This window comes from Anopheles aquasalis, chromosome 3 (genome assembly GCF_943734665.1).
Source record: "Anopheles aquasalis chromosome 3, idAnoAquaMG_Q_19, whole genome shotgun sequence".
Classification (NCBI taxonomy): domain Eukaryota; kingdom Metazoa; phylum Arthropoda; class Insecta; order Diptera; family Culicidae; genus Anopheles; species Anopheles aquasalis.
Window position 1 is genome coordinate 8,645,001 of NC_064878.1, and position 20,000 is coordinate 8,665,000.

At 49.8% G+C, this 20,000-nt stretch overlaps 1 protein-coding gene across 8 annotated transcripts in view; it reads right to left on the minus strand.

The window, feature by feature from the left end:
- LOC126578875 (heterogeneous nuclear ribonucleoprotein L) overlaps positions 1–20,000 on the minus strand; it is a 146,743-nt gene that overhangs the window by 100,927 nt on the left and 25,816 nt on the right. The gene's annotated exons all lie outside the window — the stretch shown is intronic.

Sequence of the window (20,000 nt, forward strand, 5' to 3'; positions counted from 1 at the left end):
CTTCCCCGTCGAAAGCCGATGCTCGTCGACTTTCAGGCTGTTACCATACCCCCTCGGGCGGTCGTCGGAGATTTTTGTTTTCCGGTCGCTTCTTCTTCTGGTATCCTAGTTCCACATGATGGAGCGCTTCTGAATGTGCCAACGGCGAACACAAAGAACGGAAGCGAGAAGAACTTTGTCAAGCATGACTTAATACCTTGATTACGTCCTTGCAGCAAAAGGTGCACCATTGTAACGTACCGGAGGGGTAACTAGGAGTGGCGAGAACAAGGGCAATGATATAGTATTGCGCGCCTGGACCATAGTTACCACGAAGATATTAATTTGTGTACATCTTGGCGTCCGTTTGTTCTTCTATTAATCGAGACAAATGAGCTTAGGAGGATTGGAAATTCTTCGATAAATCTAGGTCCCTCAGTAACAATTAAATGCAAGGCGTATTCAACGTACACCTGCATATTATGCACATGTCCAACACCTGTCATTGTCATTCGTAAACGTGTCGAATATGAGCGACGGTGTTTGACTACAACAAAGGCTGCCGTTCGGCGCCACAATCGAACTTAATTCCATTTTACATGCACACGTGGTTGCCCAATCATCGTCGCTCTGAATGCGAGACGTCAACAACCTGCTTCTGCGTAAAACCTTCCTACCGTCCTCTCCTGTCCTGTCCTCACCCACTCTAAACACCTAGCATTATGTGATTCGGTGTCGCGTTGGCCCTGGCGACAATAGGGCCAGGGCACACGATCCAATAAGTCCATAATCCGTCCTTTTTATCGGCCCCACTGTCAACCGCACAGACACAGACACGCACACGCATGCACAAAGTTCGATCCCGTGCATGCAAACGAGAAACGCAGACAACGGCACACCGACACACAAAGAGAACAACAGGCGTACGTGTCCTTTCTGCCACGTGGCATCCAATATCCTGGGCACAGAAGAATGTATCGGCGACCATCCATCCCAGGGAAAAAGGGAACCCGTTTTCTATTCCTTTTCTTCCTTCTTTTTCTTCTTTTTTTCCAATGACGGATGCATCCGTCTGCCATCTCAACCGCTTCGAATCCAACCCGTGAGAGTTTTCCACCCAAACACCTTCGGATGCGCCGGAGCGTTTTCCAATTCGAACTCCACGGAGCCAGGGCGATAAAAAGGTGAAACTTTTTTTTTTGTCTCTCTATCCCCCCCCCCCCCCCGTTACTCTTTCTCGAAAGGATCGCTGTCCATGGCCGTTTGCTGGGAACCAGATGGTGCAAAAAGGATCAAAAGATGGTCTCGCGTCGTACACACATCATGCTGCAGCAACGCATCAACGGTACCCTGGTGAAGCATCTCGTTCCGAGGAGACCGGTGCCAAACATACGATTTCCTCCATCGCCGTTTCCAATTTGTTCGCACAGTATACTCACATACACACCAACGAATCGATCGTTCCCAATGGCCCCAAAGTGTCCTATATTCCACGGCGTCCCTTGCGCTATCGGACGGAGGATCGGATCCTTTTGTATTGTCTTGGAGTTTTTTCCACCCCCTGCTACTCATTTCCTGCTGCCGTTTTTGCGAACGATTTTCACCATTTCCATTCTTTGATTGCTGAAATTTGCGTCTCACAACAGACGCTCATCAAATTTGAATTCGCTTCGCTACGGCCGCCGGAGGTTCAGAGGAAATTCAATTAAACACACGCTCCATGCACCCTGTTTCGAAAGGAGAAATTTGACCACTATTTGCCTCCAGTGTTCCAGTGCTCAAATGGCTAACGATGCAATTGCGCTGAGCGAATGCTGAATGCAATGCAAACATGCAATAGCAACTGAACTTCTACGCCGATCAATTGAACAGTAGAACGTCCTCCTAGTATTCCACTTCCCTGTCAATTCCATTCGATGAAAGCATAGGAATGCTATTAAAAATCACAAAACGAATGAAATAAAACTAAAGCGAATTGTTGAGCTCGCACCGTCAATAGCTTGCGGTGAATCGAAACTAAAACATGTCACGCCCAGCAGGGTCCCAGTGTAAACACATTGTGTGTTTTACATTCCACCACGAGTGTTAACTCTTACTGGCAACTGTTTTCAATGTTTTTTTTATCGCTTGAATCCATTTGTTTATCTGATAATTTACGCAAGGATTGGATGGACTCTGGACCATTCTATCTGTGCGCAGTTTCGTAATCCAACCACAACGACCGAACGAAGAGCAGCATTTGTTGGCAGAGTGACATAAATTACAGACGGATTGTAGTAATAAAAGTGGAGGACAGATGAAGTAAATTATTTACAAAAAAATAAATAATCCATTATTCACAAGCGGTACGACACAAGAGAGCATCGGGGATGTATTGTACAAGGATTATCAGATACTTTATGCGTTTTGAGTGAATGAAGACATGTTTTTTTTAAACCATTAATATCTATTGCCGCGTCGTGGAAGTGAATTTTAACAATATCATGCTGAAATTCTGATCACCACGCTAGTAAGAAGCTTACACAGCAGTAATACTCTTCTGCCCCTCAATTCTCCATCGTAACATGAAGCGCCACTCAAACCAGTGAGCCTCAAATTCGTGAAATTTTAAAAGCATCTCACGCAACACGACGACGACGACGCCTAGAGGCACTAGGGCGGTCCCCGTGGCGCCAGCAGCCTCTTACGCATCATTACGCCTCTATAAGTCGCGCTTCACTTGCTGATTGACGTGATTGAGTGGATTAAATGGAAGTAGGCCTCTCTCCCCCCGGAAGGAGCAGTTACTACCCTACCCTTCGACTGGCGGCACAATTTTTGAGAAATTTCTCAACAATCACTCGAGCGCAAAACACCGGAAAGGATTTTGCGTACTCGTTACGACTCTACTCGCTCGCTCTCGTGTTCCGTTAGCACTTTCTCGATCTGCATGAAACTCGCATCCATATCACGCGGGAATGTGCAATCAAATCCCATTTAATCTTACTTCCGGGGCTCAGTCGCTGTACCGAGTTGAGACCATAAACTTGGCGAAAGGATTCCCTCGATGGCGTGCGCCCTAAGCCCGCCCCATTGTGGCCGTGATTTTGTGTGCCCGAAAATGGACTATCGGGTGGTACAAAGACACAGCATTTCACAAAAGAATTTGCATGTACACCTCCTTCCTCTTTCCCCTTTTCCAGGTACTCCGGTGGGGTGGAATACATTTTCAGCAACACCTTCACTGCGCCGTATTGTGGTCGTATGTAATGGCGAAGCATTAAGTGTACACACAGCCACAACAAGGCGACGAAAGGATAGGATCCTCGCAGAGAAAGCCTTGAACACTTCTCTCCTGGACGGCGCGCATTTGTGGATTCATTTTTTATCAGCTCGCAACCAAAATCGCTTTTCTACTTTCTTCCCAATGGTACTAATGCTCCGGAGAGGTTGAGTAAGAATTGGAATAATTTACCCCACAACACCACCATCTACAACAAAGCTAATAGTTGAGTGCCGAGAACCGATGGGAATTATGCAAAAAAGCGGAGTTTTTTTCGAGTAAATCGAAAAAGCATCGAGAGCGGCGAGTCCATTCATTGTACTGCGCGCGTTACAACGATTCTCGATTCCCGGAAGCAAAAATCAGTTGCCACGGATTAGCACGCTCCAGCCAGCCGGCCGGCCAGCCGAACGAATATTTAGGCTCAGGATTTTGGACCCCCCCCCCCCCCCCCCGCCCCCCTCTATGATTACCACGTTCAGCAAGTGGTCAGTGGTTTCGGCGGTTGAAGTTTCGATATACCAAAAAGGAAACGAATGCTGCGTGATGCTTCCTGGAGCTCATGTTTCTGGTGCTTCTTTACTACCTTCTCCTTCTCCTTCACGAACCGATTTAGAGGAGATTTCGTTCACTTCCAAAAAGGGTTCTAAATTATTCGGTGAGTTGGTGGGTGAGGGGACACAGAAAGGATTAGCCTTTACGCCGGTTGAGAGGGCGTGATAAGAGCCAATCTTCTTAGCATGTGAAAGGAAGGGACTCCTTGGCACTTAGGTGCCCCTTTACGCACCTCTACAAAACTGACTTCCTTTTTTTTCATGATAACCGTCGACCAGGCCACCGTTCTTTCGTAATTGAATGGAAAACGAACGTGTTTTCCCGCGCGCGCGGTTTTCTGGTAATGGCCGACACGGAGCGGGCATGAAATTGATTTTTCCACAACCACAAACGCCGGTTACCTTTCCCCATTTCAGGGCATCGAACAAAGAATTTTGCGAAAATTGAATAAAAAAATAAACCACCGTCCTCGTGACCCGCTGCTATTCTTCGCCTGGGCCCTGATTATAATAATTTTTTGCATGGCATGCCATAATGATTTTGCATGGCATGCCATAATGAAAGAGATCGCCGCCCTCCAAAAGAGAACTTAAGAAACATGAACTGAAATTACATGCGACATCGCGAAGATTAATCGCGCACACGATGACATTGCCTCCCATCCCCCCCCCCCCCCCCCCCCTTACGAATCATCACCTTCTTTAAGGCCTACAGCACACATTGTTGTTACCGCGTGCAAACTTTTTATTATGCGCACCCTCCTCCATCATGCTGCTGGCATCATGGGCCACAGATTCCGCCACGCCGAAGAGTGGTGGAAACAGCACGTGATCGATGGATCCCGCGCCGCCGTTCGCCTTCGCTAACTTCGTTTTCCGGAAATGAAAATGATCGATGAGAGGGTCCCACGAGAGTCATAAGGGAGAGAGAGCGAGAGAAGGTGTACACCCTCATCTTGGTCGTCGTCATCGTCGCTGCAACCAGGTGACATTGACAAAATGGCCGTCAGATTCAATTTTTTGGGAGGCCGACCGACATTTTGCCGCGATTTTCCCGCCCCACCCCTCCCACCACTTGAATCCGTGTAAATCTCGTAAGCGGTGTACACCTCGCACCATTTGCACACATAAACTCACGAGGACCGCCCATGAATTGCCGCAGGGCGCGCGCGAGCTGCGTGAATCGTAATTACCGAATAATGATGTAGGCAATTAGTTTTGTTGGCAAGGACATCGCCGTCCTCGCCAGCGTGGATGATGGCGTAGAGTGCTCAGCACAACGGAAAGAAAAAAAGGGGAAGTAAAAAGGCTCTTCTCAAAAATTCAGCAACGTCACGACGCCACCAGAAGACGTACTTTGCGATTAATACTTGGAGCTAAATGGAAAGTGTCCTTTTGTGGAAAGATGCACACAAAGCTGATAAAAGAACCCGATACAACAAGCGGTAATGATGGAGAAGAGCGTGAGGGAAGCTTGAAAGAAGCTTGTTCCTGCGCTTTGCTCGGCCTTGATAAGATTACTTTCTTGTAGTCGGAATATTTATCATTACATCAAGCTGAATAGACACAATCCCACCATTCATTGCACCGAAACAAAAAGGGAACAACTCACCGGCGCTTTTATCATCAAGAGCGTCACCAATTTCCAATATCAATATTCTCCCCCAGGCGCGGGTATTTTCAATATTTCCTCGAACTTCCTTCGAACCGACGCACAACCAACTTCTCGTAACGATCTCGGTGGCAGCAGCAGCGACGCTCCAAATGATGCAGAATGAAGCGAACTCCCCTGAACGACATCGTGGATCGAGTAAATTACTATCCGTTGCGAACCGGAACGGGGCGCACAAACCAGCGCAACGGATAGTTAATTGCATCCTTTGACCACGAGACGCCAGCCAGCTAGCAAACCAGCTGGGCAAGCAATAGATCGACATCGACAGCGGCTCACAGGCAAGGCGCCATCGTCATCGTAGCAGTTCACTCGCTTGCTCGCTCGCTCTCCTTAGCCATTATGCCTTGGATCTAAACCTACAAATACCTCCCCCGCCCACCCACCGACCGGAACGGATTCACCAAACACAGGCACGACACATGTTGTGGCAACGCCCAAGGAACGCGCCTGATGCTGCTGTACCACGGTGTTTGGCTTGTTCCAGTAGCAGCCTGAACGCGAAGCAAACCGTCGCTAGTTGCGCAAGATTGGAGTGCAAGAGAGACGCCAGGCGCGCGTTTTGGGGCCACCGCGAGAACCGCTAGCTGGCTGGCTGGCTGGCTGCGGTTCACACCAGATGTGTGTTTGGTTTTGGTTTTCGCTTTGTTTGTTTGTCCATCTAGGGTTCTCTAGCTACTGCAACGGGAGGGGACCACCAACAGGAGAAGAACGGTGGATGCATCTCGCTGGCCGCTTGACGTTCGTCGTGTCAGCAGAAACGGGAACAGCTTAACAACGAGTGGTACCGGCGTGAATAGGATTCTCCTCCTTCAGGTTGCATCACTTTTCTCGAACCGCATCGAATTGCATCTACATCGTCCATCTAAAAAGACAGGCAGGGCTCTCCCTGCCTATGTCTGGTGCGTTTCTAATGGTGCCAGCTAGGTTGCAATTTTGATGTCACATTACGCCAGCTATTGACAGGGACAGGGTAACACATCTGGACGAAGACGTTCCTCAATTCGAACTCGGTGTTTGCCTTTGAATTCGACCGGAATTTGAACAGGACGGTACAAGAGTCGGTCCGTGTTGCTCGAAACGATTAGTGACCGTAACCAAACCAAGCGTCATTAGCAACAACAGCAACAGACTGTTTGCAGTGGCCGTGCAGACGAGTACCGTGGACGAATACCGAGCCGTACGGCGGACTCTGTTGCGTCGTAAGCGGGAACATCACTTTCACTCCACGAACCGTACTGCCGCTGACGTTGAGCGACATTCCGCCCAGGTTTAACCGAACCAATTAATCCGGTAATGTAACGCTAACTGGCGTGAAAGAGGAAAGCAGCTTCTCGTCAACTATACCATCTCTCACTAACCAGTCTTCGACCGAGATGGTCTGCAATTCCGGGAAACTGCTGCCCCAAGAAAGGCAGGTCAGGTGCCCCCCCCCCCCCCCCCCCCCCAAAGTGTCCATGACGATGCAGGTTGCGGATGCGAACCATGCCAGAGAGGCAGCAGCAGCGGCGTGATCAGAAGACGTTTCTAGTTAAACAAACAACCAGCGTTCGGCGAAATGAAGAAGATAAGGTTAATTATGGTCCCCAAAAAGGGATTTGGCCATTAGAATTCGTTCGATTTTGCATTTCTGCGAAGGTCAAGGCGCTCCGGAGCCGAATCGGAAGCCTAGATAGTGTGCGCCAATCTTCCAATGTGGCAGCTTTTGTCAGCAAAGTCAGCAATAATGTGGCCTCTCATATTATGGAAAGCGGAAGGCTCCACTTCCGTCTGTCTTGCAGCATAAACTCAGCGGCTTATCCCTTCGACACGAGAATGCACGAGGCAGCAAGAACAGTTTTGGCAGCCAGATTGACAGCCATGGCGCATCAATCACGGCGCCAATCCTTCCAGTTTCGAGCCGCAAACTTCAAACACAAACTCGGCGCGTTAGGCACGTCGCTACCCAAAACGATGTTTACCCCGTGGCTGGGAACAAACGAGCAGAAGAAGAAGAAGAAGAAGAAGATGGAAACCGCGACTGCGTTAACGAAAGGCCAACACGGACAACACCGGGGGGGGAGCACGGACTCGCATAAAAACCTCACCTCATGTTGGGCTGGATTTATGCTAAGTTCAGCGACACACTCTGTTGCGCTGTGCAAATATTTGACCAACCCCCTCCCCCGGCGCGTTTGACCCGAAAACTGGATCCGAACCCAACAACGGATGAGTGTGCGTGCGTGTTCTGTCACCATCAGATGGTACCGAACGGACAACAAACTCGCCATCGCCACCGGAATGGTGGTTATGTTGACTTCGTCCGGCGTCGTATTCATGGGCAACCGAAACCGGTAGTTGCCACGCTTGGTAAACACTCAATCGGACCGATTCATCGGATCCAGGGGCCACTGCGGGTTCAGGATTCAACGAGTTACGTGGAGATCCAAAGTGTGGATCCAGAGAAGGCCCGGAACGATCAAATGAAATCGAACAGCGGATCAAAGCAAAACGTTGTGTGGGTGTTGGGTGCGATTCAACCGGTTCACCTTTGATCCTGGGCACAACGACCCTTGACGCGCGCTCGGTATCACTCGCAGGAGGGCGTGTAGCCACAGGAAAAGCCCTCAAAATCCTGTCTATCTTCGTTAAATAATGGCGAAACGCAAACACGCACACACGACGCATGCCATTCTTGATAGGCTCCTCTTCAATGCCGGTGCCGGTTGCCGGTCCTTGGCCCTCAAAAAGGGGAACGTCCCTGTGCCGGCGTATCCTCGTGACGCTTAGTTTGAACCATCTACCGGACTCTATCTTCCGGACCAGAAAACTTTGGAAGCATTTAGCAATCGACCAAAGGACCACAAGCTTCACAGCCAACGTTTATGGCCAAATGTGCGCGTTCATTCGGGAAAGGTCAAACCAAGACCTAGAAGCTGGAGCTAAGGGGCGATACACATTCCAACAAATCGAGCTTCAGCTACTGACTGTGTAGCTTCTTGGTGATGTTTCGATGCCATAACGCAGCGGAGTACACGCGGGGCATTCAACCAATTAAGCTCGATCAAACGCGGCCTGTTGCCGGTGGTCGTGCAACGATGATTGAACGAGATGACCACGAGACGAGTTGGTCAGAGAGATGTGTATTGCTGCGAAGCAAAATAATTCCAAATCATTGCCCAAGCAACAGTAGTTTGGCGAACATTAGAACGATGGATTCAATTGATCGAAAAACGAATCGCGCGCGCCTAACTCTGTGAAATGCTACATCATTCTGGGTAATTTTCTAGACGCAGCCATGATCTTGCTGCTGGCATGGCCAAGGGCATTCGCGTGCAGAACCAATAGCGGGGAACCAAGGTTGATGCGCAACTTTAACATCACCATCCAAACTGGAAAACCATCCACCAGCAAGCTGAGTCTTCTGCTGACAAAAAAAAATGCCAATGCCGCAATAAACCCAAAATGGCACCCCAACTCGTTTCGATTTATTTGATCTGCTGGATCCTGCTCCAGAAGCGCCAGAGAGTGCAGTGAAGGAACCAGAAGGACCGTCGGCCACATTCGCGTGGCCAAATCGAGCCGAGTGTTTGTCGAACAAATTTCAAATTCAAATCTTCAAATTCTAAATCGTCCCCATGCACTGAAGAAGTCTGCCATCACCGGAATGTCCCGGATCCGGAAACCGGGCAGCCAGAAGGATGACTACGGCTTCTCGGGTGGTGCATCGAACGTTTTCGTTGGTAATCTCCGGGGAGCAATCTGCATACAGAAGCAAAATAAACGTCAGAGCGAATGCCTCGAGAGAACGGCCAAGAGCGCCGCTTTCTAAGGTGGCCTCTTTTGACGAAAGTGAATTAAATTTTCCGCCACCTGCAGGTGTCTCTTCAGCGTTTCTCCCGGCTGTTGCTGAATACCAGGGGGGAAACTGGTAGAACCGACGACCGGCAACGGGCTTCTAACGAGTACACACAGTTGCTATGTCGTTCAATCGTTTCTGTCCTCCCGGATTGAGCTCAAGGCGCACACAATCCTCGTTAGACTGTGACGTAGACAGTGGCGCCTTGCAACTGTGGTTAGTCTAACGGCGCGACTTTATTGGATAACAATAGAAACGAAACAGAAACACACTCGCACACCATACGAGCGGCGTGTGTGCGCTAAAACTAGTTTGATTGGGTTCAATTGAAGGCTAGCGCGCCCGCAGGTCATGCACAGCACAGTCACAGCACACATTCTGATTTCTCAACTTCCGGCAGCGAGCGATTCTTGGCGAAGCAAAAAGCAAGTTCTAGCAGCACTTTCGTGGATCTGCCTACAATGGATTCTAACAAAACACGACCTAGGACATGGCTTATAACTGCTTGCAGCTTGTCTGTTCACACACAGGCTTTCTGATAGTTCTAGGCCCCGGTCGCGCTTATTTCCATTTTGCATAGCAAATGAACCGAAGCTAATTAGCAGCTCTCGGGGCTCGGCGCGCTGGTCTGCATGCCGTTTACCAATCGCACATGACGGCCACCATACGCGTAAATGGCGCAAAACTCTCAGCAACAGACTGGCGGTTCGAAACCACAGGGGCTAATAAGTTCGATGTGGACACGCGTGCCCGTGGTATGGTGTGGATGGGAGAGTACAGCTTCATCACCAATCGTAGCCGTTTGCGGACCATCTCCGCTGGCAGAAGTCTCAAAGCTCCTCTCTCTCTTTCTCTGTGGTGGAGGAGCGAGGGGTTGGTAAGGTGTTAAATGACAAACAAACTGGAGCAACGATTCGCGCGATCGCCTCTCCCCATCGGAGGTGACAAACACAAACCTCCGTTTTGTGGTGGTGACGGTCGCATGGGTAAACAAGCGATTAAATCAATTATCACCCAGAACCCACCACCGCATCTCAAACGCTACACTAAACACCGCGGAAGGGGAGGTGCCGCGCTCATGTTTTGTAATCGATACGCGATAAGTTACTGTAATCGCAAACCATTGGACGTTGTTAATCGGACGTGAAAAAGGAACCGAGAGCAGCAGTGTTTGTGGTTTTCGGTTTCGCACAGATGAACTGTAAGTAACGGGATTCGAAAAGCGCCACAAAGTGCAACGAACTGGAATGCAAAACGTCAACATGGCGACGCGGTTGCATAATCCACGGGACGTCATATCTGGAACTGCGGACGTCACTTTGGGTGTTCTAGGGCACCGCAAGGTTTATCCAAAAACGAATGTCCAGTAAGCCAGTTCATAAGTTACGGTAATTAACTAGAAGAACAAGAACTATTATCGTTTAGTATTCTGACCAAACGGCTACCGCTACCGTTTCTATAGGGCGAACTACTTCCCCAAGTTCCAGATGTTCCAAAACATCTGGTTATGAACGCGGAGTGCAAAGCACACACACCAAGACAAAAGCCACCCTCAGCCTCACCATCTTTGCCATTAAACAAAACGATGCCTCATGAACGCGCACCCATTTGTGGACTCCATTGACACGGAACCATCGTACCATTTAATGCGGAAGCCATCGGTAAACTGGAGCGAAACGCGGGTGCTATCATATCCAGCCGGTGTGTAACTAACGCTAAATCACGCGGCTAATGTCAAACCAGTGCGCGCCCGCTGTCATCAGATAAACAACTGGACGCGTACTGTACTACTACTGCTACTCCTATCGCTCGCTTCCACTGGACAAACACGGAGGAAAAACTAGTCACTGGAAGCCAAAGGAAAACATCCTCAGCGTACCAACAACAGCACGGGCGGTCGGTCGGTAGGTCGGTCTAGGTCTGCGTCTGTTTGTCTGTCTGTCTGTATGGGTGTGTGTCTATGTAATCCTTTTGCGCGCTCAAAGCGGAACAGCCCGCGAGCGGTAATAAAATAAAAAGTTACACCACCGTAATGGCTGCCGTCATAACATTACTAACTATCCTACCGAGCAGCAAGCTTAACTCGGGGTGCGTTCCTACTAGAGTTCGCTCTCTCTCGCTCGCTCCATCACCGAGAGTTGATGTGGGGTAATGAGTCGTAAGTATATATGGGACGTTCCACACAATGGTCCATAGCAATATCGACATAGCGACGACGACGACGACGACGACGACGATGAGCTGCGCTCGCTTTCGTTAAATGAAACCCGCCAACGCGCGGTGTTGTGGAGCGCGATTAGAGACGACTCTCGGTCAATATAAAAACCCGCTCCTACGCCTGATTACACTCTCTACAAGGCCTGGGTGGTGGTGTACGAGTACACACGGCCATTGGCCCCACACAAACACTCGTTTTCCCGTGTTTTCCCCCATCGCCACCAGCACCAATCGCCAATGTATGGCGCGCAGTTTTGTCGATATCACATGTTTTATTATTAGCCTTCATTCATGCGTTCATCACTCCTGGTCGTGGGGTCGGTTACTGAGACGGGTTTCTAACATCGAAAACAAGCGACGCAGCCCTGGGAAATGCTCGGAGGAAACTATCAGCGCACACACCAGTGTAGTGCTTTTCAATTATCGCTTATCGTTAACAACTAGTGTGAGCTGCCTAGCTATTAGATCGAACGACGACGGATCGAACGACAGATCGACGCCATTGGCCAGAGGCAAGAGAAGGGACGAGCACACTAGAGCGAGCTCTGCGCCTGTGGTGGACCTGTTCTCCTCGAGTGTCTCGAGGGAGCACTGTGTGGTTCTGGGCCTCCCTCTCTCTCTCGCTCTGCCCCTCTTTCAATTAATACTCCCCACCTGCGAGACACCAACATGCCCTGGATCCGGGGCTATAATTGGTGCGGACGAAGAATCTCCCACAAACTCGACCTAACGCAACGAGCGGCGAAGTGTATTCCAGCAGCGATTAGACCAACCATTAGCTTCGCCATTGTGATATCGCAAGGGGGTTGACCGGCAGTGCAGGTGGTTTGAATGCCGTTTTGCAAAAATTAAAAGCGATCCAAAGTGGAGGGAGCGCCCAACTTCTTAGTTTACTAGTGTACACCAGGTGAAGATAAGCGGGATCCAGGCTCGAGTTCCGGCCACCAGCAACCAGAACCAGCATGCTTTGTCTTGACCTAGTTCCGGGGCGGGGTTCAGAGGGCGCACGCACCCTTTTACAGGGGGTGCAAATGCAATTCTCCCACGCAGGATGAAGTTGTTGCTCTGCTAGTGCTTGCACCGGAGCGGTTCCAGTAGCCTCTGTTGCACCCTCGGATAGTGCGGTTGCGCGTTCCGGAACGAGGTATTGAGTATCTTGTTTTTAATTAAAATTTGCAACTCTAATAACCGATGCAGGGCATAGCGGAACTCATCGTAGACATAGACGTAGGTGTGCCGCCGGTGCCCTGTAGCTGTTGATACGAGGGCGCCCAGGTCGGCTAGCCAACATGTTCTGGGGTTCTGCTCAGGTGCTTCCGACAGGCGGAAACAAGCAAACTATCAAGGTTTCGACCCCAAAAACCGCACACCAAACCACGCCGGGTGATGCGTATGCAGAAATGTTATCTGGTACAAGTTTTTGGAACTTTACCGGGGAAGGTGCATATACCAGGCATCAACTTGTGGTCTGGGCATTCCTCCCTGGGCAGAAACATCAATTTTCGATAAGCGAACGGAAAACAGTGATCTATCTAGCGGCAGGACGGCGGTTCGTGTGATTTCCACCGAAAAATACCAAGGACATCATTTAGAAGCTCGCTCAACAGTGTGGCACATCCTCATAAATAAACGCAAATAAATCGTCTCGCATTGCATCCACATACACCCCAGATGCATTCCTAGGGCGCCCGATTGCCACTGTCATGCATGCGAGGTAGATGAAGGCAGACAAGATGAATGCGAGCACTCGAGGCACCGGGGCAGAGCATTAGAGAGCATCATCAGAGCGCAATATGGTGGTGGTTGATGCAAAATTGATGCTCCGGACGTAATATTTAGTGGCAAAACGTGAGCGAGCGAGCGAGCGGAGGAGCATTTGCACCATATGCATGCATTTCCGATCGTGATGCAGAAGGAATTGCATTTGGAAATGGCATAAATGATCAAACTCGGAGCGTAAAGGTGCACACAGCACGTGGGGTCTGGTCTGTTAGTCAAAGTGTATTATTGAAGGAACTCCGAATAATGACACCCCGTCGTTTGCATATCATTCCATCTGAACTCTCACTATCTACCTCAACCAAAGGAAGGCCCCTCTAATGCTAGACACACATACACTGAAACGCCTCATATGTGGATTTCACTTTTACTTGCTACTTTTCGTTCGCGGGCGTAGGCGAACTCCAAACAGCGAGAGAGATTTCACAACCGTCGGCGATCGTAATCGTTTCGGTTCACTTTCGATTAATCCACCTCGAATCTTGAACGAATTTTGAACGAATCGAACCAAACAACGTCTACGTCTCGCCATCATGGAACACCAAAAGAAACGCCCAGCAATTACACCCACCTTTTCCCGGCTTCTGCAGGCGAGGCTGCAGCGCTCAATCGTAACCCCGAGTTGTGGTCTTCGGCGGCGAGTGAAAATCCCACCTCAAAAAGGCGATGCAACCGCCTCACCACACTTTCGGAAAGCGCACCACCCGAAGTGCACTGAACTTGCCGCCTCCACCACTTCGAACTCATTAAAAATGCAATAATGCATACCAGAGAGGAAAGAAACGAGAGGGTAGAGGATGGAACCAGGTGCACGATACTCAGAAAAAGCTCAATGACTTCACAAACACGCTGCACTGTGCGCGCTCGTGCTTATGTAAAGTGTGCAATTGCAGTTGCTCACTACTTTATATAAGTGAGCCATTCCATCCCCTGGAGGCTGTTTGTTTTTCCAAAAACAAAAAAAAAAGTTTTTCAAAAAACCTTTTTGCAGGCCCGAGTGGCTCGTTGCGAAGGCGCACTTAGTGATTGTGGTTAAGCAAGGACGACCAACATACCAAGTAAATGCAACACGATGCAACCAACCACACACAACGCAGCACACCATTGCTCGCAACCACCAACTTTGAATGTGTTTTCCTTCTATTGACCACAGGCTGCTTATTGTCACGAGAGAAAGGCAATAGAACTGGGCATGGCGGCATGGCAAGTGGTGTGTTTCTGGGCACATTCGTCTGCGGTCTACGGAGACTAATGCGGGACGTGTAACGAATCGAGCTGCCTGATGGCTTCATTGCGCTAAGTCCGAACCTCTTCCAACACGAATAACCACAAATCCGAGATGTCGCCGAGACACAAATTCTTCTTCATTTCCTGTGCACACTCGATGTCGAATGTCAAAAACCTCAAACCGATTCTTAAACGAGCAGAGAAAGCGAAGCGACGAATTGAAAACGTCCAAAATTCAATATCAAAAAACCCGGCGTGACAGCCGAGCATAATTTGGAAGCAAAAAGGGGTGGCGCTGGCGCCGCGTAACGGTGATTTCGTCGATTCCACATTGCACCCACCTTCTCCTACAAGCCAAGAAGGGACCGTAATGTAAGGAAGAAAGCGGAAAAGCTCCGGTCAATTACCGGGAGAGCAATCGACATCTCGCGGAGCCGCGCGCTGTCGTTGTCATCGTCGCACGTACTTGGCTTAAGTATCTCTTTACGCCTTTACGATACCCTCGCACCCCCGCATCCCCCCCGGTGATCTGTTTACCATCCCACGGATCACGAAATTTGGTAATCCACCCTCGGTACGTGGCAATCGCGACGCAACCAGGCGTGTACCCACTGGAATGGAACCGCGCACGCCTTATTGTTCGCATTCCGTGCGTGCACAGGGATGCACAGTCACCGCACGTCCGCTCGCTCGCATCTCCGGGAGCGCGGGGACACAAATGGATCGCCATCGCAGAGCACACATGATTGGACGATGTGTGTTGTTGTGTGTGCTAATTATTGGAATCGTTCGACACCTACTTGACATCAATATTTTACTCTTCGTGTTACGGTCGACGACGACGGCGGGAGCCTTGTGCCCGAGAACGAGGAACGTGACCGACCAGAATCCCATTGCTGATTGTCGTTGACATACACCGGGAATGCACGGCCACTGGCTCTGCTCTGACCGACCGCGAGCTCGAATGGATTCGTTCAATTAATTGTGGAGGTCCAGAGACCAGCAAACGAGCGGGTGCTTTATTCATTTATTGTCATTTGATTGAGCACGCTTTCGTAATCGCTCGAGTGTGTGATTTGTGAGTGGGCGACGCAGTTGTTGGGCTTTTCGTGATTAAAACACGATCCATATCTCTCGCCACTCGACCACTGATTGAACAATCAGACGCCTTTTGAAATGCATATCGGTGCACCATGAAGCGATCGAGTGGACACGGAAAGAATGTGTATCCCTTCGGTCCGTCGCGCCGGATTTCGGATTCGGAGTCATTTCCTCCTGTGGAGAACCAACAACAGGTACGCCACCCCAACCATTTGCATACGGAACGGATAAATCTATGTTAATATCAACCACTGGGTATAATCCTTTCCCCCCAAAAAAACATCAACAAAACAGCAGGAACAACAAGTGTCACCACTTGACCCCAAAACGACCGTGTCCGTGGGGGTCAAACGATGAAATCGCGAATAATCCGCATAAGTTTTGCGACAGGAGAATCGACCACCAAGCAGCACACGAACCAGCAGTGGAGCATCTAGAGTTAATAAAGGATAAAAAAAAAAGAAACAGAAGAAGGAGGTGCCCATAATGAGCAAACGTCGACACAGTCGATCCATCAAACGACCAGCAGAACCTCCGAAAAAAGCGGCTCCATCCACGGCGCAACCAGTTAAAGGGGGTTGAGTTTACGAACAAAGTTCTAATCGGATTAAAAAAGTGCTTCCACTTCCACCACTGGCCATCATCATCATGTTTGATGGAATACCTCGCGCGCTTTCAACGACGCTCGTAATCCTCCTTGTACCGTTTTGAAGCAAGCGAGACTGGTCGCGCTGTACCCTAACATCAACTCATTGGCTCTCGCTCGAAATGAGCCACGAAGATAAAAACGATTAATTGATTTCGTTTCTCCGCCAGTGAGGCATCCAACAAGCGGCGCGATCCTCCGAAATTGATTGTTGGACCAACGAAGAGCGCGCGCGCGCGCGCGCGAGAGGTCATATTTGATTCCCAAATTACGTTGAATGTTGAAGGAGTGTTACTGGCCGAAATGTCTTCACAAATATTCATCGAGCGGCACTATAATTCGCTCCTTAATACGCCCTAATCTACAAGTCAAGTGGTGGCCGCAACCTGTCAGAGGCAGTTTTGGTTAAATGAAACACTGTCTTCTTCTGTCTCGCCTCTGCTGTTGCTCGTCATCCAGCTCGTAAGCTCGTTCGACGCTTCCGTCGAGGTGAAAGACAAAGAGAGGGACTCACGCTTTTTTGCCGACAAAAAGGTCGGCCCTGTCACATTAGCACATCTTCTTCGCTCGATTTAAATGCTAAAAATCCTCAAAAACACTGCGCCTTTCGGCCCAGAATTCGCTCTCCGCTGTCCAAACAAACCGTATTCACACACCACAGCGAACGGCCGGGGTAGAAGTCGGGGAAGCTGTCGAAGCCGTCAATCTAATGACTGGCAGAAGAATTTGGAATTTGAATATTAGCGACGAGGAGGAAGAACTTGAATAAATTCAAATAAGTTATCGGGTTCTCCCACCGAGGGTCGATGGGGATTCCGCCGGAAATAATATTGCCGCAGAACTCAGCACGAAAAAAAGAGGGGGGACAGCGATTATCCAACGCAATTAAAGAGCGGCACCGATCGAAACCGCCATCCTTTCCTCCAGCACGAGTGTTCTTGGACCAACCGATGATCGCAGAGGGCGACTCAACAGTCGGTGGATGATTCAATATTGGATCACGAGGCTTACGCGGATGACGCAAGCACAATCTCGGTTCGCCTGGTGGAATGGATTAATGTTATTAATTATCGAACACACAAGCACGAGCTCACATTCATCCCAAACAGCCCAAAATTAAGTGCTGCACGTACTTTATTTATGTGTTTTCGCCGTTTAGTGGACCATAACAGCTGGAAAAGGGGGTTAATCCGATGATCCTCTGTTCTTGTTTTCTTTTCTGCATTGCAAAAAGAGGAAAACAAACACCAAATACGGTCGCAAATGGTGCACGATAACCATCAATCGAAAGAAATTTTCAATGATCCAGAATCTCCCGAATGAATCTCAGAAATCGTTATGAAACAATAACATTATGGGCGAGACCAAAATTACTCTCGGCTGAAGTGTCTCTCAATAGAATAGAATCTTTTCTGAACAAACAGAGACTTGGCGAACAGACCGACCATCTACTCAACCATCTTGCCGTGAATCATCGGTTGCATCGAAGCGAGCATCACTTCTGAGCCAAACGACGAGCATTTTGAAGGCAGAAAACCCCTCATCGATGACGGGAGCGGGTTTTGGGCAACGCAAAACGCGCGCCAGTAAATCCGTCAACACGCCGCCGAAACCACAACGAGATTGCTCTGTGTCCAGAGTCTGACATAACCAACCAGCTGTTAAGATCGCATACAGCTAGTGTGCTAGTATGTGTATTTTTTTTTTTTTGCAAAAAACGATCATAGACCACCCTCTGGCACACCAGGGTTTGTGGTACACGCCGGAATCGTTTGCGATCGTGCGAAACACAGAACGATCCTCTCACAAGCAGCATCGCTGCTAAGATGCGAAGTTCAAGTTGTAGTAAACAAAATCAGCCTCACTGTCACCGGAAGGGTGCGGTACCTGAGGGCAGAGGGGACTGGGAATGTTGAGCATACCACCTACGAAAACAGACACAGGAGATTCAGCATCGTCAGCAGCAACCGTCCCACCATAAATCGGCGCGAGGGAAAGCAGCACGTTACGTTCGAAGTGACGTTCATCACACCACGGTTCCATTCATGTTCCCGTGGCTTGGTGTAGCGAGGATCCATGTGTGCGGCGGTGGCAGCGGCGGCGGCCGGCGACCAAGCAGCCGATTCTACGATATGGACCACTCACCACCACACACCATTAAACATCATAATTTGCCGAAATTAATGTCTCAATCGTACGGATTTTCACCTTTTCGTCATGCCGCCAGCGACGGTACGCCTGCACGCCACCGCCACCAGCTCCTTAGTGACACCGCTCGCCTTCCCCTTAAAGATCCTCCTCTTCTCCTTCTATTCCATATTTATGCGATGCATCCTTCCCCTTGCGTAAAGCGTCTTTCGATATATTGCCGAGCGAGACTGAGCAGATCGCGGAGAGAGCGAGTACCGTGCGAGAGAGAGAGTGATACATCTTATGAACTATCCCCCAGAAGATGCACCCCCTAGTTTAATGGGGGGTGGATATAGAGGCCTTGACATGCCGCCACCGACGCCGCACAGGAAAGTAACGAAAATAATGGAAGGTTACAGGGGGCTTTAGTTTAAATAAATAATCCCGCGCAATTGCGTCTAGTGTGGCACCCCGAAGGAAGGTGAGCGCGCATCGGAGGAAGCATCGGAACGGAACGGAACGGAACGGAAGCTCGAGATCTCGGTCACACCAACGGTACCAGCCGATTAGGTTGGTGGTGGATGGTGGATGGTGGATGGTTGATAAAAATAGCGAATCTAGCAAGCAGCAAGCAAACCCACGACACGGAATGCCGTGTTCGCCAACGCCAAAGCGATCACCAAACACACAGGCAGCACACACAAGATGTGCCCGCGACGCGGAAAGCCTGTCCATGTCGTCCACCGGGGCTCGCGCGCTCTCGCACAGTACCAATGAGGCTGACTGGTTGGCTTCGGGAACCGTTCGCCGCGCACTCCCCGTTAATGTGAGATTAGTGCGAGAGCGGGCAAATGATTGACGTTTAACGTCCGACCTCGTCGCTTGTGACGCTGAGGCACGCGTGGAAGGGAGCGGAGCGGAGAGAGTGAAGCGAACGAAGGTGGAATTTCTATTTTTTTATCCATTAATAGCAAAGCATCTTGCTGTGGCGAAAAGGGTGCAACAAGCGAGCATCAGCAGCAGCAGCAGCAGCAGCAGTAACAGCAGCGTCTCAAGGTCCTCGATAAGGTTGAGAGGCACCAGAGACACGATTAGCGAGCAGGATTTACGACGAAAAGGGTTTTAAGTTGCAGCCTGGCTGCTCCGACTGTTTGGTTGAGTAACGCACCAGCCACAAGGCACTAACTTGTCATGCACCAAGAAGAAGGTTCTCGTCTGTCACGTAAACGGATACCTTCTGTCCTTGACTTTGCTCTAGTGCACACGCGCGCCTAGTAGCAGCTCCACGATCTAGTCGGATTAAGCCGGAAAAGAGACTCCTTAATGCGCAAAACTGCGAGTCGAGTGAAGGTGCGGCCACCACTACGTCGTCGACGAACGAACACTAAATATACTCGTCAAATTATCTTTGCGTGCAACATAAACAAACATGCACCTCCCCGCAGGTCCATCTCTCGTTGGCAAACACTCACACGCCATTGGTGCTGCTTTGGCTGCGTGACGTGGATCAATAATTGAGCATTCTGAGGATGGACCCAACCAGCCAAGACCCAACAGACAGACAGTGCGAAAAGGGGGGAAAGTAAAGAAGACCG